Genomic DNA, 25,580 nt, shown 5'->3' with positions numbered 1-25,580 from the left:
CCCTGTCGGATCTCTCACATTGGCAATGAAATCCTCTCTATTCCGGTAAGTCCTGTAGTGCCGCTAATAAACTGTAGGCACCCAAAGGGTTCAACGAAGAGATTCTCCAGCCAGTATGTTACCTCAGAATTAGAAAACACGGCCACTGCTGCTTTGATTGCCGTACAGCACCAAATACCTCAGCACAGGCAGCTAACAGGGGGGAGAGCTTAGGACCTGCGGCATTAAATCAGACCCGTATACTACCTGGAGCCATGCCTAGCAATGGTGGTGTCGAATCTGATTTCCAGATTGATGATTTGGGATTTATATGGCGCAGCAGCCATGCAGACTATAATGCGCCAATGATTTCCAGATTGTTTGTCTCGTTGAACGCATTCGTTCCGCTACTTCCATTACTGTACCATACCTAGCGGTACACGTACTTGCTTCATCTATCTTAGCTATTATTGACATCGGTTGCAATGTATGTCTAAACGAACACTGCATCTTTCAATTGCGTGAGATGCGCAGAATGTGGCATAAAAGAAATCTTGCCACCATAAGATCTATACGAGTGTTATGCATCAGTCGGGAAGGTTATCAGCAACATGGGTTTCGGAGTCAGTGCAGGTTTCGGTCATAGAAGGGTTGCTAAAAAGATGCGTGTCAGACAGCACAACTCGGGATGCGGCAAATCAACAGACGAAAGGCAGAGGGAATGTAGCGGTAGCGCCTATCTGCAGAGAGCGGCGCATAGGCTTTCAAAAATGGCTAGACTGTGGACACAAAAGGGGTCTTTTCAGCACCAGAAAAACTTGGGAAAATATGTCTGTTAACGGAGCCGTACCGAAAGCTAGCTGTCGGATGCTCTACAAATCATCGCAGAGCACCAGTGCGCTTCGTAGAAGCTGTTGTTTACGAGCTTCCGTTGTCCTGTGAGAAAAAAATACATCGGACAGACAGGAGGTGTCTTAACAACCAGTTACGAGAACATAGTCTAAAGGTGAGAAATAAGCAATATGGTCCTCTGTCAAATGGCTCTCAGGAATGCGCCTGTGCGCCGGTGTATGAGTCTTGCCGTGTTCTTGTGAAGCACAAAGATAGAGATGTGCTAGAGATTATTGAGGCTCAGGCTATCTGTCGGAATAGTGATACCTGTGCTAGCGCCCTTTCGGTCGACTTGTTTGATAAGGAGAATGCTTTTTTGAATGGTTAAAAATTTTGATGATGTGGCGCCACTCTGCATTGGTTAAAAATGTAGTTGTTTCCTGAAAATAAGGTTGTTGAGGTTAGGACAATATGGTGTCGTCTCCCTTCTGTCATGGTTCGCTTGCGCTAAATATGCTTTCAATATCAGGCACAGCATTTATAAGGCTGAAAGACGTTTGTACTCTTTGACTACTCCTGTTGTGGGTATTCAGTAGCCAGCCGAGCGATGGATGTGAAAATTTGGTGATTGCTGTGAAAACAACGACAAAATTTGGTGGCTGACTGAAAAAAAAAGTCGAATTGAACAGGCGTAAAACGTCCTCTTAAATTAGTTGCTTGCTATAAGGCTCAGGGTAGTGGTACGACACCTGTAAAAAATCGTCGAGGGCATTGCCAGACACACCACTGCGAACATTGCGGAGGACAAAATGAACGACGTTTATCGCGACAGATAACACAATTTGTTTCTGCCGTTCTCTTTCGTGCATTGCTCCCAGCCACTCAATACGCTCCTCTCGTTGAAATCATCGGCCTAATGCCCTCGACATGACCATAAACTGCAATTCACCCAGGGCCTGCATGACAGCTGCGTGGCTGCTCGAACTTTCGTCCTTTGAACGGAGCACCCATGCTCAGGCACCTTCTCTATGTTTTACGAATCACGTGGGCGTTCATTGGCCTATGCGTGTGTGTGTGGGTGTGCGTACCAGCGTGTGCCTATAACACGCCTACACTTCAGTATGAGCGCCGCGACAGCTTGTTAGAGCCTCCTATTAATAAAAAAAAGGTAAAACAAGATACGCCCTTACATTATGCCCAGCAAAATACGCAGTATAACATCCAGCACACCGCCGAAATTCTACACCACAAGCGTAACGCTGCGTCCCTGGGTTTGTCGGTTCAACTTGTGTTTTGACTACAAAATCGCGGCGGAAACGGATTCAGACATAAGTAATAAACATACACTGCAATGAGCTGTATAACAACAAAGCTTTCTCTTGTTAAAAAAGCAGTGGTATTAAGATGGTTGTTAGGTCCACGTATTATTGCAACAGCAAATATAGGCGCCACGAAAATGTAGCTGGATAGTGATGATGCCTATCGGTACTCTCTTTGAAGCGGGGCCTGGTGAAACGGCTGCCTAACCTGCTTGACTTATTCAGGTGTTACATCTATCGCCAGACAGGCTTCTGCCTATATGATCTCGATCCTAACTGTCATAGTTAAAAGTGCTATCACTATACTGTACCGTGAATTGCATATGCCATGTCTTGAGTTCTATCGATCTCTTCGGTTCTTTTTTCCACACGTACTCTAAACGTGTCTTAGTTATCTCGGCTCCTGACCAGCGGTGCTATGCAGGATGCCCCGATTTTCTCGCTCCTCTCCGTTTGCTTGACGGCAGTCGGTGAACAAGAATAGTGCGGAAGGTGCCATAGCAGCTCAGAATAAAATGTGGAGGTAAAGCCATGTATGTGAACACGAGCACTCCATTCATCACCGCTTCCTCGTTTCAAATGCAGAAAACTGGTCAATGACACCGCCAAGCACCCCTTAATAACAATTTTTGAATAGCGTTTGTGGCCTTACGTAGGTTAAACGCAAGTATATTTGAGGGACATTATGGTGCGCGTCTCTAAAACGTCTCAAACCTAAGGAAGACGTATGAAGATAGGGAACCGTCTGGTGCATCATGCCAAGCGTATTAAAGCCAAGGCAATCCATTACCAACCATCCTGTTGCTATGCGGAGGCGTCTTGCTAGGTCTACGGGCGCCGAAATCGCCGAACGCTCTCAGAAATTGGACCTACTATGCTCTCCTAAACAACGTCGCAGGTGAGTTTAGAGGAAGTGAAAGCTTATTTCAATAGTCACTGGCGATGAACGAAGGTGGAAGCATAGCCATCACGAGAATTCATTGTGAAGCGGGAGCCCTGGGCGCCGCCATGTTTGACAATGCTATTGCTTAGCGTGGGTCAACATTACGAACGTTAAGATCAACTAATAACGTACGTTATCATAGCGCACGTAAACTGGAGAAACGTAATGTAAAAACTGCACCCAGAACTTTGTACAAAAATGCCCCCAACATATATGGAAAAATTACTCGTGGATAGGCCGCGTCGTTGTCTCTCCAGAAGGTTGGCAGTGTTATCTGTTGTGGTTTTCGAAAGTTCCGAATAGTCTTTTTTTTTTAATCCGTGCCAAAGCAAGACCGCGGTGCCGAGTTTTTGGCGCCTTCAGGTAGCGAAAGCATCGCCTCTGAGATTTAGTGGCTGCCTCCGAAGCACTGCCATGTCTGGTCTCTGGGCTGTCCCCATTTATTCCACTTGTAGCTTTGGGGTCGGATCAAGTCTATGAAGATGACACTTTTAGATGTTGGGAGCAGAGCAATATTGATGTCTTAGCTTGAATGAATCTTTCTCACAGCATCGGTCCTGAATAAGGGAATTGTTACTGTGGTCCGGGAGGCTTCGTCCGCGAGGTCAATACCGGCAATGCTGTGATGTCCGGGTAGGCACTAAAATATAATATAATAACCTTTAGCGATAGCTTGATTGTGGTCTTCTCTTATCTCATATGTTTATGAGTCCTGTGATACAGCAAAAAATTGACTCTTAAGTGGTGACTTGAGTCGCATGAGGTCACCCATTTCCGAGACGTCTCCCGGAGTAGGTATTTTAATGTAGCATGCCGGGCAGCAAGTTGTGCTGCCCTTGATGTTGTCATGTGCGACGCATTGAATATGATTGTAGGTTTCGTAACAGGAATGACACAGGCGCCCAGAGAGATGGTAGATGAAACCGACACGTTGGCATAAATGTGTATTCTGTGCCCGTATGTCTCGTTGATTAATAGAAGCGTCATCTATTTCAGTGATATCTTTGGGTGATTGGCCTTCTCCTTTACTTCGGGAATGCTTAGGTGGGCCTGTGGCTCTTGGAGCCTTCACGAGGGGAATGAAGGCCTTGCTGCTGATGTGCATCCTGATGTGTGACGATAACATCAGAAAACATGGCACGAGTTCTCTCCAAATCTATGAACGCACAGTGGAGATCAGGGACCGTGATAGATGGCGAATATGTGCCTTCAGGCAATTCACTGTAATATGCTTAGATGGGGCGACCTTGCTTGTTGCAGCTGTTGACGCGCAGCGACGAAATCCTAAATACGGACGCAATTATCGACCCTGTAAGCTCTCCAGCGAACGAACATTTGACTTGCACCTACAGGACATCAATCCAAGGATGCAGCGCAGAAATACTAGAAAGAGAGCTCTGTACAACTGATGCATGGAGCCTACAGATGTGCCTCAGGTTTTCCCACACATGAATCTCCGTACATGTGGGTAAATGACGAAATTTTGTTTCTTCATCTAGGCGCAATGAAAGCTTTCGGATAGATCTCGGTACATTATTACCCCTAAGCATCGATGAGTCTGCATATCTGATAGTCGGCTAATTAATGAAGGCTGCGTAAGGCATCAGAGATTTACGTGAACATTTTTCGGTCGATATAGTCGAGCCTTGCGTTCGAAAGCATGCTGATGTGAAAGGTTGCTGCCCGCTGCAATGGCGCACGCACCCTTAAGGTGAGGGACCACAGTTCATCTGCTTATATCCAGAGGTAGAGTGTTTTAGGTGAAACTTCAGTTAGTCCCATGAGTGTCTCGTTGAACAAAGTGGGACTCAATACTTCTTCCTGAGCCACGCTGCAGTACGTGTAACCTTAAGGTGTGGGGGTATCTTCAGTTTGTGCAAAAAAAAAAGGCACAATCGGGGAGTTATGTAGTCGGATAACCAACGAAGCATGCGACCGCCTATCCCAAATGCCTCCAAGCAGTCGATGATGGCGTCATGTGCAACGTTACCATATGCGCCTTTGAAGTCGACAAAGAACGCAACTGATCGGCGATTAGGGTTTTTCTCTTGTTTCACAAACGTTGTGAGGTCAATAAAGCCATCAATTTAGGACCAACCCGCCCAAATCCTACCATGGAAGCGGGGTCGATAATGCCATGCTTGAGGCATCATTCTATAGGGGCAAGGGTCATCTTTTTTATCACCTTTCCAATACAGATGACCAGTGTGATAAGGCGATATAACACCGAGTCACACGGAGATTTTCGCGGTTTAGCAACGGCACCGTCCGACTTAACTGCCATTGCCGCGCAACTGTATGTATGTGCCATGAGTTAATAAAACTGTTCAGAAGCGCTCTTCTTGCCTCTTTTCCAAGGTGTCCCAGGGCAGCATAGCATACCGTCAGGGCATGCCGAGGATGACCGTTTACAAACAGTCAACGCAGCTTCGAGTTCTTCCAAGATGAAATGCACATTCACTTCCGACACCTCAGACGCCGGAGGGACACTTATACCACTGTTGGTGTTGACAGCTCACTAAGGACTTTCTGGCAAAATTCGTCCACCACATTGAGCTCAGTCTGGGCATAATGGAGGGCCGCAGCTGCAAATGGTTGCCGTTAGCAGTGGGAATGAACGAACACCACTCACTGTCCTCCACATTTGTGACAGAGGCTTGTGAGGTGCCTTCCATCGCTTGCTTTCTAGTTTGTCTATGCGACGTTGAACTTTCCGATATCCTAAATTATATTGGGCCTCTGTATCGCCATTCTACACACCGTTGAGTCACACGAAGTCTCTCGAGTTCGATGTCGAAGTGTGTTCGGTTTGACGGCATCGATAATGAACGCGTGGCAGTTTTAATCGCTTCTGCGATGGTATCGTCGACGTCACCGGCGAAATCTTCCAACACGCCTCTTCCATAAAAGACCTAAACACAGTCCAGTCAGACCCCTTCAAGAAACCGCAAGAGAAAGGCCGAGTGATTTTATTAATCTTTATGTAGGTGGAAATGTGATTACTTTCATGAGTCTCTTTATCGCAAAGGCATTTAACGTGTGAGGTAAGCTCCATGACACTAAAGCCAGGTCGAGGTAGTTGCTATACGTAGAACCCCGCAGATACGTTGGGCTATCATCGTTTAGGATGCAGATGTTATAATCAGAGGCAAACGCTGCAACATTCTTTCCTTGGAGTTTATCTTGGTAGTTCGCCAAAGCAAGTTGTGCGCATTGAAGTCTCCAGTGATTACCCAGGGGTAATCACTGGGGACTTCAATGCGAAATGTGAAAACTGATGTGAAAACTCAATGTGAAAACTGATGACCCAGGGGTCATCAGTTTTCTTTATTATGTATAAATGCGAGATCCTTAAGGGGTTCGTCGCAATTGCTCGTAACCGAAAAAGTGGCGTCTATTCGTACTCCCGAAACAACCTCGTACTCGTACTCTCGAAAGCAACCAAATATGCAATGACTGAATATGAGTGAAGAAACAAAAGAAAGAAACAACGAAGGGCAGATAGAAACAAGGAACGAAAAAACAAGCGATGGAACACAAGAGAACACGAAAGAATAAAGATGAAAGAAAGAAAGAAAGAACGAAGGAAACACGGAAACAAAGAGAGCGAAAGAAAAAAAACGAAAAAATGCTTAGGTAGTGCATTAGGTTGCTCGCATGTGTCGTTGAGGAGGTCGAGCAACAGTGCCATGCGTTTGGCTTCGTCATGCCTTGCAAGCAGTCTGAGCCCTACGATGGCATAACTTAATGCATTACCACGTGTGCAGCAGGCTTGCGTCTTCGCCTGTCAAAGAAGTGTAACCTGCTGCCGAATTTTTCAGTCTTTCACAGAAGAACCACACAAATAAGGATGCTAACAACCAATAAAAATGAAGGACACTGTTATCTCTCACGCGTAAACATACATATTGGTTGTAGTCAGCCGGCTCAACAGTATGTGCAATATACGTCAAGTCCGTGCTCATGTAAATGAGAACGTTGCTTGTTTGCCAGAATGCAGAAGAAGCAAGAACTTCGTAACCAGCCAGTCTTTAACGAATTGATGATTTAGGTTTACAAATAACAATTATGGGAAACTGATTCTTGAAAGTTAATAGGTGCAAATCAGAGATGCGGGACTTCAAGCCTCTGGCATTTTTTAAAAAATTGTCGCAGTTCTTCCTTCAGTGGAAAAAGAAAGTAATGAGTGGGCCATGGGGCTTATATGAGGCTTTCAATTCCTGAATTCTATGCATCGAGTATAAGTAATATGCTTTGAGCTGTTGTTGGCTGCAGTTTGTTCTGTAGTATTCGAATCGTATTCATTAATGATAGGACTATATTAAAAACTAAATAATAGGGTTTTACGTGCCAAAAGCACGGTCCTATTATGTGGAGCGCCGTAGTGGGTGGCTGCAGAATAATTTGGATCACCTAGCGTTGAGTAACCAGTGCGTAAATTTAAGTAAATTATTGTTTTCGTATTTCCGCCACCATTGAAATGCGGCCAGCACGGCGGGGATTCGATCCCGCGACCTCGTGCTTAGCAGGCCAACACCATAGCCACTAAGCAATCATGGCGGATGATCGCATCATTATAACCACTTTCCATCCAGTTCAGTCAATTCACCGGCAGGAGATGCCCCAGATGGTGGTACTTGCGTCGACGTGCAGCGATGTTACAGGAAGTTGCCGTTTTGGTAAGTTGGCTAGGCTTCGATGTCCATATTATTGTGAAATTGTAGAATTCTTGCAAGTTGCGTAGGATGCTTCACTCCACTGAGAAGGTAAGTAATATGCACTGTCCTGATCATGTGTACCTCATGAGAATTTGTATGGCTTGCAATTCAAGTAGGAATAGTTCGGGATATTCTATGTTGCAGGCGAGAAAAAAGAAAAACACGGATTGAGAAGGCTCACGAAGGCGTCTCGTGGCACCTGTGTACATGGCACAGTGAGGCTAAGGGACGGTAGCGTCACTAGTGTAACCCCATGGTCGTGTTTGTGAATTCTTGCAGACTTATTTGTGTGTGGCAGGCGTACGTGTGCATTACCACGACGAAACGTCATCTTTCAGCGTAGTCTGCGCAGGTCGTCCAATGGAATGGGGCTTAAGCGTCGCTACCACAATATCTTGTGGCATTCTTTCATATTTCCATTATCACTGTCCTATAGCGTGAGCTGAGACATATCAAAACTAGTTCACCAGCCTATTTTGATGCCCGCTGCATGACAAACTATTATTCCGAATAATTTTGAAAATACATAATTATTACCAAACTCAATATGATTACGTGTGTGAATCTAAAAAAAAAGCAGGTAAAATATGCAGTTGCTACTGGAGCCGAGCGCACTTTACTGACATCGTCACGTACCCTTGAAGTGCACTTGAGTAATCACAAGGAAGTCCCCAGGATTGGCTAAATATTTTAGTTGACAGTACTTCCGGTGCTTTAGCGGCTTCCTATCGGTTTATCGTAGTCCTGATACATGCCTAATAAAGCTAAGCATAAACCAGCAAATCTTTCTTAATTGTATTTTCGACTGGTCGCCTCAACCCCATGAAGCAGATTCGGCCAGCTCCGGCATTCCACGAACTCAAAGGTGCAGGACAAGAACGCAAGCCGTATGCGTGACTCGCTCTTGGAGGAGGAAATGGCAGATGCATAACCATGCGACTACTGCTAACATGTGATGTTTTGCCTATCCAGAGTTCCCGGCGCTGCCGGGAAAATCAGTGGACGCAACGGTGGGACGAGCGTTCGTTGAAACGCCAGCTCTGTAGTGGCCTAGGTTACCGTCGACCGTCGCTAACAGCGGTGACACCGTGCTGTAATGACATTGCGGGAATCGCTTCAATCTCCCAAACTGCTTTGACGACAGGACTTGGAGCGCCTGAAAGGGGGAGAGCGATCAAAAAGAAAAAGCCGAATGCAAGGCGCGCACCCTCTTTCAACCAGCAGAAGACTACTCCGCTCGTTAGTGCGGGCTGGAGCGCTCCAGAAGGGCCAGCGGAAGATGGCATTATATTGATGAGTTCGGTTATTCAAAGTCTAAAAGCAAGCTGATACGTGCACAGTGAATGCGCATTTTGGTAAGAACCTAAATTACGTGTAACCATGAGGCACGTTTGATTCTAGTGACGTTTCAAGTTTCAAATTTGTAAAATCTCCTCCGTGGTTCTACGCCGGAAGGAAAAGAAAGAAATTGTGGTTCACCTATGTTGAACACCAATCCTGCATAGGTATGTTCCATAAGAATAGTGTTTGTGAAACGCAACCTTAGATAACGGAGGGATAAGGATCGATGCACACTACCTGGAAAAACATAGTGTGCTCAAAAGCACGGGGAACGCAGCAAAATTGCATTCTATATTTTATGTTTGGATGCTTTATCTTGTACATCCTAACTGAGGCTGCTGAATGATTCTGTACATTGCACGCAATATCACGTCCGGGTCACCAATCTGTGGCGACGAGCGACCACGTAGACCGTCAAAGTATCGGGCTCTCGTAGGAGAGGAAAAACCAACACTCCGTCGCTTAGCGTAGCATTCTTTTTAATGATCTTCGGAACGCTAGCCCGCGCCGGAACGCGCCAGCCGCTCGAGCCTCGTGTAGACGCGAGCGTCCGCGTCAACTCTCGTGCAACGCCGATGCTGCTGCCGCTACAATGCAATAAAAATGTGCAATAATTGAGTTAACACGTTGCCGGAAGTCAATAGCCAGCAGAAGAACAGAGGTGCTACGGTATCAGGCCAACAGCTAAAAATGTATCCTAATTAGTGTGAGAGCAACCACAAAGATTTTCTGGCTTGCTGAAGTTAGCTGCAAATTGAGCAGGCGGGCAATGCCCCCTTAAAATTAGTTGCCGACTATGGCGCTGGTGGTAGTGACACAATACCTGTAAAGTATCGTCGCAAGCAGCACCAGACACGCCACCGTGAACATCGCTAAGCTTCTTTCCGCAGACAAAGATAACTTAGCTTAACGCGATGGTTCAGAAGTTCGTTTCTGAATTTATCGTCTCCAGCGCGCGGTTTGCTGGACGTCGGTACAAATGCCCAGTTCTCCTCGTTGGCGGTACAGTATGACAGCTGCTTGACATCACGAGCACTCCTCCTGTGATTGGCGCATCCATGCGAGGGCGTTTCTTGTGTGTAATAAACGAACTTCTGCAGGGAAAACACGGAGAAGGCGGGAGAGGGAAATTCCACATAACAAGCAAAACCAGAACAAGGCTTCGGATTTTACATTGTTCTCGTTTTTGTCAACGCACGTATGCGTATTTTACCTCATGTTTGTGTCTGTGTGTATGTCCCGCCTTGCGCCTTTAACACGCACGCACGATTTCCTGAGCGCTGCGACGAGTAATGGGGGCGTTCGCCCTGCGAAAACGAGGCATGCTTGCAACAGGCAGAGGGAAAATAAAGTGTATACTAGTGAAACTCTCTGTAACGAACGGAAACACGCGATGCTGGGCTCAACGTAGCTTTAAATGGCAATGTAGCAGAGGAACCAGATACGGACAGAATGAATGATGAAATGCGAGGAAGGGCTGCCTTGTTGTAGGATTTATTACGATGAGACGAATGGTAAAGAGGTGATCGTTATTAGTCTTTAATATAGAGAAAGAAATACGGATGCTCGACGAATTCCTGCGATCGGTCTCAACGCCACCGCCGTTGTCGTGCTGTTCCAGAGAAGGTGTATGCGCGGTTCGCGTTCGGAAGGTCACAGCGCATTGGCCTCCTGACGTTCAGCATTTTACAGCGAAAACTTTACTAACCTGTCGAGCCGACTTTCACCGTCGCCAGCAATTCGACATTCATTTGGCCGCAGCTACGCTGTAGCCTTGGGAACGCATCAAGTGACTCGTCGCGCCGAGCTCCACCATCGCCGCCGGCTTGGCGCATGCGCTCTCCGCAGCTGGCTTGTCTTGTTCAAGGCCTTGAAAAAGAGACGTTCCCTTGCCGAAACGTCGGCTGATGCTTTGACGTTTTTCTCGGTTTGCTCATCGTCTTGACTTTCCATCTCCCGCCTTCCCCGTGCCTTCCCTGAATTAATTAGATAGTGCACTACAGCCATTCTCAAAGGCAAAGGGGGGACTGCGTGCATTCTCCATGTAAAGTTTTCGAATGAGTGGTGTGGTTCCTGTAGTGCTCCTAACGCTTAACACCTCTGGATTGTGTGTATGATTTCTTTTGTTTGCTTAGAGCATTCGAACTAATAGCGCACCACAGGAACGTCGTTAAAAACCCAAAGTCATTCAATCCGCATGGCCTACCGCACGCCTTACTAACGCTGGTGGACTCATACGGACCTGTGATATGCGGGACATGTCGCAAAATATCCCTTGTGCTCTCGTTCTCAACGCACGCGTTAGGCGCCTTCTGATTTCACGATGCGACGTCTGTTGTGACTAGGTAACCGTGGGCTGAGTGAGCTCTATTAGAAAGATCACCACCCAAGCACTCCGTAGAGATGGCTAACCAGCGAAGCTGAAACGTGCGGCCCGGTACTGATCACTGCGTTAATCCCTACAGTTCATTAAACGACGGCTTGATAAGCTGCCGGATCCTCGGTACACAATTGATACTTGCGCTCGGCTGCACGACCCAGCATTGGCACGGCGTATACGAGCTCACAGCGCTGCCGATCGAAAGCTGCCTGCTCCTAAGGAGTAGGTATGATGCGTGGCCTACCCATATCGGAGCCGGAGAGAAACCGTTGCGGGCGCGCTCGGCTGCGACGGAGAGCAACGATGTCACTACAGGCACAGCCAATCGCCTGCATTCCTTTGTTCTGTCTTCGCGCATGATCATGGGGTTGCGCCGCACGAGTTTCAGGCGTAAAGGCAGCGGGCAGACGGACGAATCGGCTAGACATATATACCTTTGCTGTAAAACATTACTTGTAGCTTCAGGTAGCCTATTACTAATTATAATATTACTTGCAGCCTAAATTATACTAATATTACTTGTAGCCTGAGGTAGCCCAGGAGAAATGGTCTGGCCCTGTGTCCACCTGTCCTGGTGTAATAGGACAATTGGCCCTCCAGGTACGGTCTAGACAGAAGTGTCTCTAACAGTTCTATTGGTTTTAAGCATGTTGTGAGTTCTCGTGTGACGGGCACATATGACGGGAGTTAAATGCACCCAAATGTGATGCGGATGAGTACAGGGCTTACTCCACACCAGGGGAATCCCGACTGTGTGCATTTGACTGGGAACAAGGCGTTCGTACTTCGGAGGTGTAGAAAAAGTCCACTTTGAAGCTTTACCCAACCGTGTGCGTCTCTCCCCTCCAAATTTTGACAGCGAAGCTATATTTGCTTAGGATCTTGGCAAAAATGTAGGTGACATTTTCTGACAGGTGACATTTTCTGAATTAGGTGACAAATGTCTGAGTAGGTGACAAAAAGAAATAATAATGTGGGCCGATCCTCGTTATAGCGCAGAAAGGGCTGTAGCTCAGTGGTACATAGCCCTACGCCAACGCGTCTATGACGATGCGTGTTGGAACGTCAGTGTATATGTTTAAAATATAAAATATATAATAAGTACAAAAAAGAGAAATGAGAAAAGAAAAGAAAGAAGTAGAAAAAGTAAAAACATGACAATAAAACAATAAAGAGAATGCGAAGCTGTCTATGGCTAGTATATGGAAAAATGTGTCCGCAATGTTGACAGAAACAATGCACCAAAGCGATGAACACTGTTGCCCAAACGCGAGTCTATGATGATGCTTGTCGTAACGTCAACCTAAAAAATAAAATAACAAATAAAAAGTGAAAACGAAAAAAGAGGAAAAAAGGATGAAAATATCAAAAAGAAAAAAAGCAAGAACAAACAAAACAAAAATAAAATAAAAGAAGACACGGAGCAAAGAACGAACTTATATGCTTCTGCCTTTATTCAATTAATAATAATAACCAACATATACAGCCTATAGGTATTCAGCAATACAGCTCAATCACATATTGGCAGGAGCCTGAATTTTTGCGAGAAGGCGCATCGGTTTCTCTAGTGATTCTTTGGTGAGCAAGCATTTCACCTAGTTCTCCTGCAATAATTTGTGGTTGGACCTACGGAGACACTGTGAAAGCCCACCCTATCAGCCCTATTAGCAGGGCGAGGAGTTTGCTCTCTCGTGGCCTCCCCACCATCAATCACCCACCACCATGACCCAGTGGTGGTGGGTGATTCGGCTACTCATGAGCCTTTCGCTCGCGGTGGTTTTTCTAGGTCACAAGTATAGGCTGCACGTCTCTCTCGAATCTGAGACGATCACTGTGTTATTCCGCTTTCTTCCTCCCTTGGGAATCGCCATCGATATCGCGAAGGTCTCCGTCGCCGTCGGCGTTCTAGAGCTGCTGTGGCACTTGTGGGACTGTCCGTCCGGCTTCGTATGTAAATACCACAAAACGCGCTCTCCGGTTCCGTTTGTGGGGTTTCTCTCCTGGTTCTGCATTCGTAAAGCGTGTCCCATCAAAATAGGTTGTAGTGAAGTTGCATTTGGGGTTGTATTGATTCTCGAGGTGGGTTACTCTGACTCTGCCTCGTTCTCGGTGTACCTGTGCATGCGTTTTCTTTGAGATTTGTACCTGTCGTGGCCCAGCGTGTTGTGAATATGGTGGTATACCTACTCTTTCGAGCATGGTGCGCCCACACACATACTGAGGTGCTTACTCTGAGAAAGTCTGCGTGTTGTCTGAGCTCAGCACAGATATTATGTGCACCAAGCGCCAATAGTTTTACAGTTGGCATGCCAGAAGGAGGCTCTAGAGCTGTTTTGGCTGTAGTCCATGCGATAACGTCCACCTGTTCCAGTTACGCCTTTTTTAGATAGCGGCAAGGTAGCTCGTAGGTTGCCTGCCTTAGGGCCAAGGCCTGGATCATATGCATTGCATCTTTTTTATTACATTCTCATGCCGTGTAATGTGGCTTGTTTTATAAACCTGGCTATGTTATTCGTCGTGGCGCTCAAGGTGCTGATCGTATGTGCGATGGCTTCGGAAAGGAAAGCGCAACCCCCTATCACTAAGGAGTTCTCAAGGTGTGCCATGTTACAGGTTGAAGCGATGTTCGGCGAAAGAGGCTACTTCTCGCGCTGTTGAATTTTGTAAAGCAGCAGTTTCGGCGTAGCGGGTGAAATGGCCCACTGCAACTATTATTTACCGATTGCCATCTAGTGTCATTGGAAGTGGGCATATACATATATATATATATACATATATATATATATATATATATATATATATATATATATATATATATATATATATATATATATATATATATATATATATATATATATATATATATATATATATATATATATATATATATATATCATATGAAGGAAACAGACATTGAAACCAAGCAAAGCGTCGGGCAATTAAGTGTGCTTAAAATGGAAATGATGAGAATAATGAAGAAAAGGGAAAATGAAACTGTACTAAATGAAAGCGTGCCGCCGGTGAGAGTCCAATCCACTTGGCTAGATGGCGGCATGGTTAACGAAATTCGAGCCCGTCAGTTTTCCTTCTCCTGTCATTCGCTCATAGAGAAGGTGTCGAATCTTGCAGCATTGATGCCAATGTGTAGCTAGCGGGGTGTAATTAGCCACGTGCCTGCGCCCTTAGGTTCTCGTAGCACGCCGTGCCATCTGGATAAGAGTATGTTCGACATTCGCCCAACACAGGTCTTAGTGGCGCTGGCTAACACTCCTAGAGTTATTATTTTATTAACATTAACGTTAGGCTGTATAGGCGCGCCAGTGTTTGTAGACAAAATCAATCTTACCTTCAGGTTGCCGTCTATGTAAGACCAAGCACGTTTCCTAGGAGAGGTAAGCATGTCTACATACGTTTTTCCACTGGACATATTTCGAGCGTTTCATTTGCCATATGAAGCCTGTGACACAAGGTAGTGATCCAGATTGTGTCTGTTTAGCCGGAAGGGAAGCAAAGCAAACCGTAGTTTTGAACTTACAATTGGATTCTCGCAATTGTGATATTTTTTATCGAAAGCGATAGGATTGCTATTCTGCTTTGAATGTACTTCGTACTACGTATTCTAACAAGTGAGTATTCGTGATTAAAAATACATAAGAACAAAGCTTCAGCTGCCTCGTAGCTAAAAAAAGACGTAGTTCAGTTGTCGTGATGAGATCGCTAGCTGCTGCTGATGCATGCTAAATCAGGTGCAAAGTTCCCAATTGGTGTTAATTCGAAGTTTACGGTTTCTGCATCGTGCCTGAGCCTTCGCAACTCAAGCTCCTCCCCGAGAGGCCGCGATCCCAAGCGTGAGTGCGGGCGAGTGGTTACCGCAAAAACAAATCCCCGTCGATTCGCACACTGCAGGGAACGTTGCGGTGACTGAGCCTTGAGACAACGTTTTTCTGTTGCATAATTTCGAAAGTACCATTGCTGCTTTGATATAAACGTTATAAACAGGGATACGGTGCCTCGGAAAGGCTGGCCAACATTTCCATAGGCGGACTGATGTTCGTCAAAGGCGGCCTCGTAATCCTTGGCATGTTAGTTTTAAAGGGTTAGTACAGTGACGTTACGTGCGGTTGTTGTCGGCGGTGGCTTGTTACAAAGGGAGAGACTTCAAAGAGGATGAGCGCTACCACCGGACGTCTGTGAGCGTGGTTTCAAAGACGAGAGGGCAAGAGCTGGAGAGTGGAATAGTGGGGAGAAATGAAAAGTAAGAAAACGTGAGAAAAAAAGGAGGTGCGACACCAAGAGGAAAAAAAAACGAGCACGAAAAGAAAAAGAAGGGCATGGGAGGGTGTTGGGGAAGCAAGAGGTTAGGAAGCATTAAGAGGTGTCGTTCGCGGAATGTTTCTGTGGCTTTTGAAGAGCCGGTCTGGCGGTCAGTGCCCTAGTAACAAAAAAGACCCAAAAAGACATCAATTGAAAGAATGGCTTTAGCAGCGTAGCAGCAATGCGTCGAGCAAGTTTGAAGGAGTTAAGATGGCGACAAGGAGTCTGGGGTGCAATGCATGGGGTAACTGGAAGGCAGAGGCATGGTCTTTCAAGGGATCCCAGTAACTCAACGTAGGTGTCGTTATGGCGGCATACAGAAATGCGTAGCTGACGCGCCGAAAAGGGTATCCTGGCGTATCGGACTTTAGAATGTGTTGGTGCGCGTGTTTCAGAAAGAATATATAATAAAAAAAACAGACAAAAAAGCGGGACGGAACCGGAAGCGGAATACCAAAGAGGAGGGTGACGTGTGCAGGAGCGCGCGGGGGAGGTGTACTTGGGAAAAGGGGGTCGTGCAGTTGATATAAACGTAAAAGATGAAACAGTATATTAAATTGAGTAGTAGGCAGGACATTTGTTTTTAAATGAAGGAATAGGTGATGTTAAGGGGGAAGGAGGGAATGAAGGTTAGGTGGTGGCATAATGTGTTATGTGTCTTGGTTGATAATACGAGTATTTAAGATTTAAGCTAACGCTTTTAAACATCCTAAGTTGCCCCATGCCAAATTAACTCCAGTCAAATGTGGGCAATCAAACTTGTGTATGAGGTATGATTCCGTATATTTCATTTCGCGAGATGAACAGAAATTTGATAGGAGTATATAGAGCCTTGCTTTGTCCAATATGTGACCATGCTCATTGAAGTGGCTGGCTAATGCTTTAGGTAAATTGCGTTTTGTATCCACGAGGTGACCGTTGAGTCTTGTATGAATTTGCTGTCCAATCTCACCTAAGCATTGTTTGCTGCAAGCGGCACATTCTAAACAGTAGACTAAGTTGTTTGATGTACAGGTGAAAGTCGAAGTTACCTTGTGCGAGTAATTCAACGCTGTACTTTTTGCTGTAGTAGTAGATTGAATATGTTTGCACCTAGAGCACCTGGGGCGGCCACAAGGACCAGTTCCCCAACTTCTCCTTCGTCCTTAGTTTGGCATGTAAAAGGATATCTTTAAAATAAGTGTTGCGTCTGTAGGCTACTCTGGCGGGTCAGGAAAAATGTTATGTTTGTGGTTGGGCAGTATATACTGTGGATGTTATTCACGTTTGGGGTTGCGTTTGAGAACTTAGTAGTAGGAAGAAGCATTGTTGTTCTTGTGATCATCGGACAGGGCTTGATGACCTCGGCTCGATCCAGTTTCATTGCAGTGGTGCAGGCTTTTTGAAGGTCACTGTTTGGGTAGTTCCTCTTTGATTGGGTTTCCTTAAAGGAAATTCGAACTGCAAGCTGAATGAAAAGCCGTATTCCTTCTGCAATCATGCTCGTATAAAGCATAGGGAAAATTATTTGCTGTCTTGACAGAAACATAGAAAGGATGTCATGAAGGGGCAATTGTGATTTAACGATAAATTTCTACATTTCAGTTAGAACAAGGAATATCTTTTATGTATGGTTTCTTTGTATTTTTTTCTGTTGGCGTGATACCCGTGCGAATGACAATAAATTGTGGCCCCGCGATTCCCCTATTTTTTTTTCTCTACAGTGATGCTTGCAATACTTGTGCATCATTCTGCTGTGACTGCGGGCTCCAGATGAGACAGCGTTTCAGTTGCAAGTGGCTGAACACGCACGTGGCCTACCCGTACATCAGGTCGTATCACTTTATCCGGTCATGCCAACCACTGGCAGAAATTTCACCGGATGTGAGCAACATCTGTACCGGCTCACACAAAACATAGAACTCGGGATAGTGTACCGTTTTAGAGCAATTTATAGCTCAAAACTCTTAAAGAATCCCTTACCAAGGTTGCCAAATTGCTAGAATGAATCTGGAGTTAATATATGAAACCTTACCCTTTCAGAATTTTCACAGTTATGCCACCAATACTGACTTGTTATAAATATGGCGTCTAAAAATAAATCAATATGCGTTAGTTTAGCCCACTGAATATTCTATACATATCGTCTTTGTTTCTCGAAACAAGTGCTTTCGTTTTGATACATAATTTTTTTCTCATGTTTACTATGTAACGTAAGATATTGTGGGAAACTGTAGCTGTCGTTATTATTTTTTGTAGTATTCTACGGTGGAGTAGGTTGTGTTCATCTAGTATTTTACGACGCTATCTATTTTTTGTATTTTTCTACAAACTGCGTGGCAGCTCCGCGTTTCCATGTCTTGTCCCCATCCGGGGTAGGGTTCTTTTGATGCTGAGTTTGCAGTTTATCTTTTTGCCCAGATGGCCTGCAACCTGTTGAAGATATAATAAACTTCAAAGGTAAAGCATCAGCCATGGAGCGGCGGGCGGACTGCTGACTTATTTGACTGGCCTCGTTTAGCTCCTACAGCTGCTGACAGGCCTATAGCTTGACGTTTCTAAATGAATTGGCACTCATTTAAGAATCTAAACAGGGCAGAAGTTGGCAGCAAAAGGCACGCCTGAAGTGATCAGCAGTCATCGAAGAAAGAATGACGTTGGAGTCAGATGTATTGACAAGGAGACTTGTCGTGGTAAGGACTGCAACTGTTGCTGCTCCTGTCGCAGATGAGTCGCATTGTCTAAACGTTAGCTCCGGCGACCACTGCTGACTTCATCGATTATTCCATGCTACAAGCGATATTGGTAGCAGTGGCGACACATACTAATATCGCGCGTGAGGATCTGCAATACTATAACCCTGCTACAATATTTCGCCGAAAACTGAGCAGATGTTGGGCGGCTTTTGCTGGCACCGTCGCGCGCTCCTCATCGGCCACCTTCACCGACTCAGGGGCGCAGCTGTACCTTTCTGTGTGTTGGTAGCTTCAATGCTAGAGGTTATCAGCAGCTTCCTCATAGTCCGTTCTTACCTAAACGCATGTTAGAAAAACTTTACGCGTGCAGGCACAGACACAAGAAGAGGTAAAGTAACCACACACGCAACCACCAACCAGTGTGTGCAATAAATGAGTTTCAGCTTTAACAAGCAAGTTACGCGCTTAATACCAGAAGGACATCCTCGCGTTGCAGTAGCCAATGTTTAGGAACGCTTGAAGACGTTCATAATAGCTTCGAATTCGCACGCACGTGCATAAATTAATGTGGATAACAAGATTGTTCTGGCTGTTCGTTACATCCATTGGTTGTCGCACAAACTTAAAACATTCGGGGAGCAGATACGGGGTTAACGTTGCGTTTAGGGCTGTCATTGAGTTAGGGAAAATATTGCGCCGCGGTGCGTATGGTGTCGACTGATGCAATGTAAAAGGCTCCATGAAATACACGGAATGTTGCATGAGAGAGTATATAAAGTCCTTTTTAAATGCCTTTGCATTTATGTAGAGCAGAAGCGTTGTTGCCTCAGTGAAAAATTAATTTCATATAAAATGTCGTTAAGGGCCTTTAAGAAAATAGGAAATGAGTTTCACATGAAAGTCTCAAGTTTTAACATCACAGCCGTTAGATTTTCTGATAAGTTTCTTTGGAATTTTCTTACGTATTTCTAATTGTAATTCTAAAACGTATTCGCCACCGTCTTTCTGTTGAATTCTTGACGATTGTTTTTCTTGTGAGCATGAAATGTCTTCCTAATGTTCGCTCCAGGGCAGTTTTCTTGTCACTTTCTCATGTCTTCTTAAAGGGCCTCTAATGAGCTTCTAAATTAGATTGCTGTTGTTCGTAGCACTCGTGTAACAAAATTAGCCACCACATGTGGTAACATTTTCTGATCAGTCCCAATGGCAGTCAGACCTTATTTAAATATGTTAGCTGTGCGTGACCATCTTAAGAGCTTGACATCTGCAGCCTGTATGTATGTACTTATTACCAACGAACGTGCAGCACTTTTTAACTGTACTGGGGCCCATACATATGCTGCATGTTAGACATTACTCAAGAAAGTTGGCAAAAACATTGGGCATCTCAATGCTTCCTTTTATGGAGAAGGAGGTTAAACGAAAGGGAAAAAATAATATCCCTCTAGGTACAGATGCGATATTTTCCTTCGATATAATCTCACTACTTATCCCTGAAGAGCCGCTGTTTTTGAGGTGGAGGGTCGTCATGAAGTGCGTGCACATGTACCCTGCGTGGTAGAAAGGGCAGACAACGAAGAAAACTTGGCAATCAACCACAGAAGTACACACTGCATTACTTGTTGTAGAACGATTTGGAGATATCATGGCTAGTTCTGCGAAAAATTTATGTGAACACGGTGCACACAAAGTTGTTGAGCAACCCCTGTGTGGCCTTTGGGTGCAGCAGCAACTACAGTAAGCACAAATCACTCTTGGCTGTACAAACGTGCAACCTGTATCAGCCTTGGCATGTGCACATGTTGTGAACTACTTCGGCTGTATCGGTTTCTACTTCACAAAGCACAGCAGTGTCTATGGATGGCTAGCATGAAACGAATATTGTCACTATCTGATTACTTGGCGTGTAAATGGCCTAGGAGTGCTCGGGTACAAGCAACCAAATACATCCTTGAGACATCCAAGTGCCAGTCATTAGAGAATATTTTCATCAGCTACCGGCATAGTTCACGTTATTTCAAGCCTACTCTTTCACGCCTCTGTTGGCCTCCGGTATGATGGCATATATCCCAATCAAGAAATACACCACGCCATGGATGGTGTTATTTACGAGCGTATCATTTACACCCGGGCGCTTCTTTCAGAGGGAGGGCACAAGTTGAAAAACAAATGTATAAAAGCATGATAAACAAACTTGCATAAGAAATTGAATAAATAAGCATGGTGATTGCTATTCCATGTCATTAGAGAGTATTCCTCTTTGTCACGCAATCATAATGAGCGGTGCCTGTAACACGTCCCAATTTTGGATGTGGTATTCCTCACTGATTTTGTTGCATCAGTAGGTTGCCATGGGCGAACACAAGAGATGGACCATCTAGATCCGGTGCGCAGCTCGTCGTGTCAATGTGGTCAACTGGTACGAGCACACTGGTACTTGGAGTGAATTATGGTGCTCTCTTAGGCGCATGCTGAGGCACCGGCCAGTCTGCATGCCCTATGTAAGCTGGACCAAATATACACGTGATCAAATGCATAGTCTGTACTACCCCGGCAGATACGAGACAAATTTTGGATATTCTTAACTGAGCAAGCCCCGAATGCCTGGGTGCCTTTCTCAATTCACCTGTAGACTCCTATGTACATATGTTTGCAGCAAAACATATGTTAGGCAGCATATGCACAACAGTTCACAACTAAATTGAGAAAGGCAAGGAGGGAAGCGAGGCTTGCTTGCTGAAATATAGCACCAAATTTGTCCAGTACGTGCCAGAGGCAGTGTACTGTATTCCATTCACATGTGGTCAAATATACACGGGACACACTGGCTTGTGCCTAAATATTTACCTATGGGATCACTAAATAGCACTCAGAAGACCAGTATTCTCGTCCGACTTGGCCATGAACATCCGCAATGGGGCTTCAGACCGGATTAGGATTGTTTACCTGTTTTCACGCATGGTTGAAAATTGGCAGGTGAAGTAATTTAGGCACACCACATAAATGACAATAAGTGTGAGCCAACACTCATTGTCAACGCATGAAAAAAGGCGTCTTTTTTAGACTACAAGGGATAGTAATTAGTCTGTGCATATTTATTTACTTGTTTGATGCAAATACTGCTTATCGTCATTTTATGCCTTTGTATTACAACTTCTGCCTTCCTTCTCAAATTACCTTGTGCAGAATACAAGCGCACATCAAGTGATATTATTTAAACCTTTCCATCAACTTAAACAGCCAATTGTTAGCCGAGGTCATGTTGTATGGGCTCCTTTCCCTCGCTGCGTAAATTTTGTCCTGAAAAGTTACATGAACTGACCGGCAAATTCAAATAGACACTACAAGTTTCACCGAGTGGACACGGCTGGTTCTGAGAAATGCAGAAAAACAGTGATGGATATCTGTTGGCATCGTGTAGTGTGTGCAAACTAGCTGCGACATTGCTGCAGTAGACACACTCACAAATGCTACAATGCCTGCCAGCATGAATGGCGGCAGCTTGCAAAGAAAAGAAAATGAAAAAGAAGGAAAATACGGCAAGCTTACCAGAAAACACCTCACTACTTATGTAACTGCAGCACAATGAAAATCGGCGTTTCTATTTCATGTCAAGAAATTTGAGCTCATCAAATGTGTATTTACCAGTGGCAGTTATTGTGAGAACAAGACAGAAATAATTGTAAACATCACAGTTAAACAATGGTATGCACACTGTGTGCTTAGACCTGTGACATATGTGGCTCACTACACTTCAAATTCTGACATGGACAAAAACTGCAAGTGTGTAGCATAAGCGCAAAAGAAAATATGGAAATATATGCTATGGCACAGGAAACAGTTCCAAACAAATAATACAATATATAAAAAGAAATATACTGTGTAATACCCAAAAATAAAATTGAACTTGCAGCCAAGCGATTGATGCGAGAAAAATACTAAACGTCGGGACATGTGAGGTGTAGTTTTATACAGAACGAGATAATGTGCGCATAATCTCTACAAACACAATTAAGCAACAAGTGCAATAAAGTTGCATACATATTTAGGGTATTAAAGAAGCTGCATTAAGTAATATGTCGATAAATTTAGCCACTAATGATACCAAGATCCTAGTTTTGTGAACACGTACACTTAATGCATACCTGACATGTCCATCCAGATTACACTCCGTGCTGCTGCAGCCATGACTACGGGTTATGTGGACACTGTTGTGAGTCACGGCTTCAACGCTACAAAGAAAATTCTGTGTTAACTTATAGCTGTGGCCCAATAAGACTGTCACATCGTGAACACATGCAAGGAGCATGTAACACAGTCACGAAAATAATGCCTGCATTGGTGCAGGGTGGCAACAAAGCACAAAGTCGAAGTCATTGATGACTATCATGATAACAGCGACTCGGTCAGCACAGCGAAATTTTGTACGGGCACGCAGACGCAAAAGCAGCAGCGCATTACATGAATCTTTGTTTACATAACAATGCTAGAGTTTTTTCATGACTTTAAGCAACTTTACCCTGTAATGTTTACTAACGTCAAAGTTATGGCAACACCCCTTGTAAAGAAACCTGTACGAGTAGCAGGCTGTGATTGCTTACATTTTTTCCCTAATACTGCTCGTACACCGAAAACCGTGTAAGCAGAGATTATTCACAACGTCGACACATTTATAAGCGAAAAAACGTCATTACGGTAAGAATCGGTCAAGAGGTAGAGGAGTCGTTATCATGCCACTTCAGCAGAAAAGTGGGAGGTCACGCACAGGCGCGCATGATCAGCACAATTATTTTCGAGCATAAGTTTTATCGGCGGAAGAAAACGCTTATCAAGATTTTCAATTCCACATTATGGCAATAAATTTGCACAACTAAACCCTGACACCCAGCAAGCATAGGCATAGGTTTCGCTGCTGTCCTGGAAGTTATCTTTCCGACGTTCGCATGGCACTGTATGCCTACACTAGAAGCAGGTACAGGTGTGTAGTTAGCAAGTACGGCTACTCACCTTTTGATTGGTACAACGGGGTCGAAAAGTGCCCTCCAAGTTGCCGGTGCTGCGATGTTACTACCAGCATACATGTCGGTGCATAGTGGACTAGCAGTGGCACGCTAACAATACGCATTATTTCTTTGCGATGTCCAGCCAACTTTCCCCGACAACCACAGACAAATGGAACGCACTCCACGGCATGAACATCGCTGGTCCACATTTGGCTGGAGCGCCACACATATAGCGAGTTTGCAGCGAGACACAAGCTGTTTGTGGCACTCATGCACGCGAACGAAGTCACATTTCATTACAGCAAACACAAAACACACGATCAAACTAGCAAATCGTTGCAGCTCGCACACCCGACCGACTCGTCGTAAACGGAACGACAGGATAATTGGATGGATGCTATGGGCGTCCCCTTGAAATGGGGCGGTGGGTAGCGCCACCAACAGGTTGCAAGGGGCCAGCCAATGCCTCGGCCAGCGTCATCTGAGGACTTGTGCAGCTACCTAACTGCGCATAGCTGTTGCAAGACAAACAGAACAACAGATAAGTCGATATTGTAAGGTATAGCGTTGCGTAAGAAGAAATTTTTTAACGCATATTCAAGTTTCTGCCATCTGCCGCCAGCAAAAGCATGGCCTTCGATATCGAAAAATGTTATCCCTATAGAAAGCCTTCGCTGGAAAGTTATAGGAACTATTTACACTTCGGTCACCTCTCTTAAAGCCCATGAATTACGCATTTCGCTCCTGCCCGTGTTACCTGAGCAGTCACTTCATTTTAAGTAACCTCCTGCTGTCGTTAACACCAACTGCATAGCCTCAGACATGGTTGACGCGATCTCCGAGGGACATATGTGCAGTTTGCGATGTTTCAGTGCCCGTTGCAACAATGTCAGATGGAAAACATCAAATCTGTGCCGTCGCGCAGCTTACACCACCATCGTCCCTATCTGGCTTTCATGTTAGTGTGTTTAATGTGCGCGGGTTGCACTCCTGTCGTCCGTGACTTCTGCGTTGATCGTGCGCCCCACTGAGATTCCTCGAAAAACCGACATTTCTAGGCCGCGTGCATTTGTTCTATGTGGCATGTGCCAGAAATGTGCGCTGGCGTACGATGTGCCTGCAACCAAGTACTACATTGCGTTCCAGCAAATAGACGCTGCCGCTTACGCGCAGTTTTCTTTTTCATGATCATGTTAGTTTGCACAATTGTCGGTTGCCATTTAGAGACAAGTTACACCGTCGAGAAACCAAACTCCGCAGAATAAGGCATACGCTATAAGTTTGCACTGCTTACCAAAAGTAATAAGGGGGTAACAGTGCTCTGTAAAAAGAAAAGAAAGCGACGTCGCTGTTTTCTGTCTAGCCCTGATAAATCGGAATCGTTTCCAGAGTACTCGGCACTCACGCTGTGTTTTATTGTTTTCTTCATTTTTGTCTCTTAGACTGCCCCCGACGATGAATATAAACCACTCTCACCAATGGCCAAGGGTTTGATTCGCACCCGAGGTCATTGGGCTGAGTGCCCTAATTAACTATATCCTAATTAACGGCACCTTAATAAAGTAGTCTTAACACCAATGGTCATGGATTCTACTCCTACCAATAGTCATGGGTCCGAGTGCTTTAATTAACTCTATCTTAAGCGTATATTAACTAAAATCTCCTTCATTACCACCAAAGTTCGTGGGGTCGACTCCCACCCAAGTTCATGGGTTCGAGTGCTTTAATTAACGATGTGTTAGGTAAATGTACCTAATTAACTATATCCAAATTAACGGTACTTTAACACCGTTTTTATGAACACCAATGTTCATGGGTTCGACTCCCACCAATAGTCATGGGTCCGAGTGCCTTAATTAACTATGTCTAAATTTTTTTTACATTACCAACGCCTTCATTAACACGAAAGTTCGTGGGCACGACTCCCACACAAGGTCATCGAGTGATTTAATTAACTATACATTAAACAATAGTGTCCTAATTACCATCCCCATTAACAACAAAGCTCGTAGGCGCGATTCCCACCCAGGGTATGGGTTTGAGTGCCTTAATTACTAAGTCTTAATATCTTGTGCCT

The 25,580-nt window shown here is 44.9% G+C and overlaps 1 protein-coding gene across 1 annotated transcript in view; it reads right to left on the bottom strand.

Moving 5' to 3' along the window:
- The window catches only part of LOC135914550 (cytochrome P450 3A43-like), a 143,341-nt gene extending 119,811 nt beyond the window's left edge, over nt 1-23,530 (bottom strand). Inside the window, exon 1 of the mRNA XM_070524647.1 lies at nt 23,508-23,530. The gene's annotated coding sequence lies outside the window, so the exon portion shown is untranslated. The remainder of the gene's footprint in view (nt 1-23,507) is intronic.
- Between the last annotated feature and the right edge of the window lie 2,050 nt (nt 23,531-25,580).

Source organism: Dermacentor albipictus, chromosome 8 (assembly GCF_038994185.2).
Source record: "Dermacentor albipictus isolate Rhodes 1998 colony chromosome 8, USDA_Dalb.pri_finalv2, whole genome shotgun sequence".
Lineage (NCBI taxonomy): Eukaryota > Metazoa > Arthropoda > Arachnida > Ixodida > Ixodidae > Dermacentor > Dermacentor albipictus.
This window is presented reverse-complemented; position numbering and strand designations above follow the sequence as displayed.